Here is a 3,834-nt window from a genome sequence, read left to right on the forward strand (position 1 = left end):
TGGTGGTCTTTTCCAACCTTAATGAACTTATAATTCCATGATTCTGTAATGGTTGTATACCTGCTCAGGCTTTTGGGGTTGTGCTTAAATATTTGTGCAACTTTCATCTACTGTGTGCCTCTCATAACAGCCATGACTGGCTGTAACATGAGATATCTTTTATTTTGTTTTATTATAGTGTTGTTAGCAATTGTTAATTTTAAGTATTCCAGTGAGGGACTAAATTTACTTATCTAATAAGATTATCATCTCTCAAGTCATATCTCTGAAATATTTTCTGCTTTCTCTGATATGTATTGTCTTAAGCTTGGCTAAGAGTGTTTTTCATGAATTAAAAAAAGCATAACTCAGTGTGTCTTTTAAGTTGCTTAAAATTATAATGCAGATATTTTCTGTGTAAAAGACAATGTAACTCGATGTTGTCTATTACAACAGGCTCCATGACATTATGGGACCAGTCATCTAGTAACAGACGGGTTTTTTCCTCTTTTTCATTGATGATCCAATGTCTTTTTGCTTCCATTTTTATTTCACAGATATTAACACACTACCTTAAGAAGGTTCAAACGTATAATCTCTCATTTATCTTGTAAAAGACAGCACTGCAAATTTGTTCTTTCCGTTTTGCCTTATTATTTTAGGTGAGGGGAGGGGGTGGGAGGCATAGTGTGAGTGTAGTAGTACTGAATTAAATCATAGAATCATCAAATCATAGAATAGTTATCTGTTTATAGGTGGTTACATCAAAGACATTTTCCTCCAAATCTATAGAAATATAGAGCATAAATTGGCTACTTTGGATTGCCTGTAGCAATAAATATTTTTGTAATGAAAACATGTATTGAGAAAAAGTCCATGGATTATTACATGGATTTTCGAGTTTTTTGAAATCACCAGCAGTCAATTTAGTTGCTCCAATCTTTAAACCTAAGGGCCTAATTCTGACAAAGTCTTTTGATATGTTTTCATTACTTTCCTATGGTATTTGCTTGGAGAGAACTGTAGAATATTGCAACAGAAATTCATATTAGAATAACATTCATCCTCAGATTTCTGAGACTCATAAAATTTGTCAGGCATTTATTCAGTGCACAACTGCATAACTCCGAAAAGACTTATTAGGAAAAATTTCTTGTTTCCATACAGGACATATTATGGTCACTGTGCAGATGATCTTTAAAAATACAGTTAAAAATTTAGCATATTCAAGTTCCTCAGTACCAGAGTAGCCATAAACCTATTTGCTATTTAGCCATTTAACACAATTATTTACTCTTCAAGAGATATACAGTTACTATAGCAACAGCTGCATTTACAGTCCCAGAATAAATGGAAAGCCTAATCTGTCCTGCCAGTAAAGCAAAAAGCTTTTTAAAATGTAGTTTATCTCTTGCCTTTATAATAGAAATTAGTGGCACTCAAATTATGAACCATGATCTGGTTGCAGACTGCCAGCTTTGATCTTGAAGACAACTGTTACATCCAGCTCATGGTTTGACTGCATGTTCAGTAGCTTCGACAAGTGACAGTAATATACTCTTTTATTTTATTTTTTTTCTTTAGACTATGATAAGATGACGGATGCAGACAGAATAAATGAGACAATCTTTAGCGGACTCTTTTTGTGGCTGAAATGATCAGTAACCTAGGGTGAAAAAGAGCTACCTTTCACATAAAATGTTAATTTAATAGCAATGAAATAAAAAATTAGAAGTAATATTATTTTTTAGAAGTATTACAATTTTCCTTATAAAAAGATATAAATTAGAAAATTTTCAAAACAGAGTTCTATAACTCTTTGCAGGCTTCCTTGCTGCTCAAGGAATGTGTGTGTGCAACTTGATATGAATCGGTTTTACAGATTAAATTAGACTAAAATAAGATATCACTGTATTCTGGAACAAGCAATGTGCTTGCAAAATCTACCTTACATATGTGCAGAGCCTGGGTTCTTCAAAATAAAAATATTTGCTACAAAAAGAATACTAAGGCGATCCATTTGGATGATGCATTTTTATATTAAAGATCATATTTTATAATTTTTATTGTTATGAATTTACTAAACCTTATAGGTGTCTGCACAAGGAGTTACGTGAGGAACAAAGCTCCATTGGTCTATGCATCAAATCAGTTGAGCATGATTTGTACTCTGTGTCAACAGTGAGTCACTGAATTTGGGTCGATCGATGCCTGGCTTGCTCTTCCTCTCCCGTTGTGCTGGCTTGATCACACCCTTTGGGACAGGGGCTATAAGGGCTCTCTAGAGCTCTCATCCTGTGCCCTTCAGGTGTTCGTAACATGGCATATCAAACAAACACGTCAACCAACCCCTTTTGCTTGCAGTCATTAGTAAGAACGGCTATGTTTTGGCCTTGGAGTGGTGCATATTCTTCCTCTTTTTAAAAATAATAATAAAAAAATTGATATATTTTCACCAATTTAGATATTCCAATGCCTTAAAAATAATGTTAATCCTAAAATGTGTTACCTCCAGCATTTTTTGGTCTTCTTCCATTTGAATATATATGATCTTATGAAAAAAAACATTTCTGCAATATGCTGCCTTAGTTGATTTTCTCCTCCTAATTATTGAAAGTCTGAAGAAGAAACTTTTCTTGACAGATACATAAAGCCCTGTCTTGAAGTTTGATTTTCACTTTTTAAAGTGGTGCTTCTTAAAGCTTTTGTTTATGATGTTTTCAATAAAAGAAATTTCCTGTGTATTCTTATGCAAGGAAAGCATCTAGATTCATAATGCTTGAAGAAAGCTGGAGTATTTTCGGGCTTGAAAGTTCCTGGTGAAAGTTCCTGTGAAACAGTCTTTTCAGGTAAGAGGACTGGAAAATAGTCAGTGTTTCCAGATGTACTGAAAATGTCTAATCAGTAGCATGTCATACTACTTACATCTTGATTACTGCACAGCAGGTAGATTTTTGGCAGCCAGCTGGTCTGAGAGTTAAAAAAAAATACTATGGCAAATTATAATGTTAGGATTAAGCAAAAATTATGTTAAAACTAAAAACTACTTATTTCTGTAATCTGTGAAGAAATAATATTGTATAATATCTGTGATTTTAGCTAAAAAGATGTGTGAAAAGATGCAATCATTGGTTGTAGCTTATTTCACAGATATTTTAAAAACTACAATAATTTGCTAAAAAAGATATTATTAAGGAAGGTTGTGGAATGGCACTTCATGTTCTTCCAGAGCACAGAGCTGAACTGAATGCAAACAGCTGTAAATGAAGAAATGTGTAATTTCAAATTCAGACTTCTAAATCCAAGAAGTACTGAAATACAGAACACACTCATGCAATCTTAACTCTGCCTTCATTAGCAGCAGTCCAATCCAGTTGTAACCTGTGCACTTACTTTTTCATGGGCAGAACAAATAGGAGATATTTAGCCCTATATTAGAATGAAGTAATACAATATCAAGGCCTCCTTGTAGTAATCAATGAGTTATTCTTTCTCTCTTTTGTATTCTTTCGTACAAGGTTAGTGTTAAAAGCTTTAAGTTGTAAACATCATCATCATCCGCAAATCTGGGCTTTATTTTTTACTGCAGTTGCACTAATTTCAAACACGCAAAAAGGGGATCAGTGTCTCCACTTTGTTTTTCTCTCCCCAGAGACTCAAACACCTCCCCTCACATTCTCCCTTATCCTCCTGTTACTTAATCATTTGTGATCTCCTGAGAAACTTTTCCACACATAATTCACACCCCTGCCCCTCTTCATTCATTCTTAAAATTCTGTCTAAATTTTTTGTAGACTGGATTTCTTGAGAGTAGAAATGAGACACCTTCCCTTTTCCTCTTTTAACAGGGCAGGT

The sequence above is a fragment of the Corvus hawaiiensis genome, chromosome 26, assembly GCF_020740725.1.
Source record: "Corvus hawaiiensis isolate bCorHaw1 chromosome 26, bCorHaw1.pri.cur, whole genome shotgun sequence".
Classification (NCBI taxonomy): domain Eukaryota; kingdom Metazoa; phylum Chordata; class Aves; order Passeriformes; family Corvidae; genus Corvus; species Corvus hawaiiensis.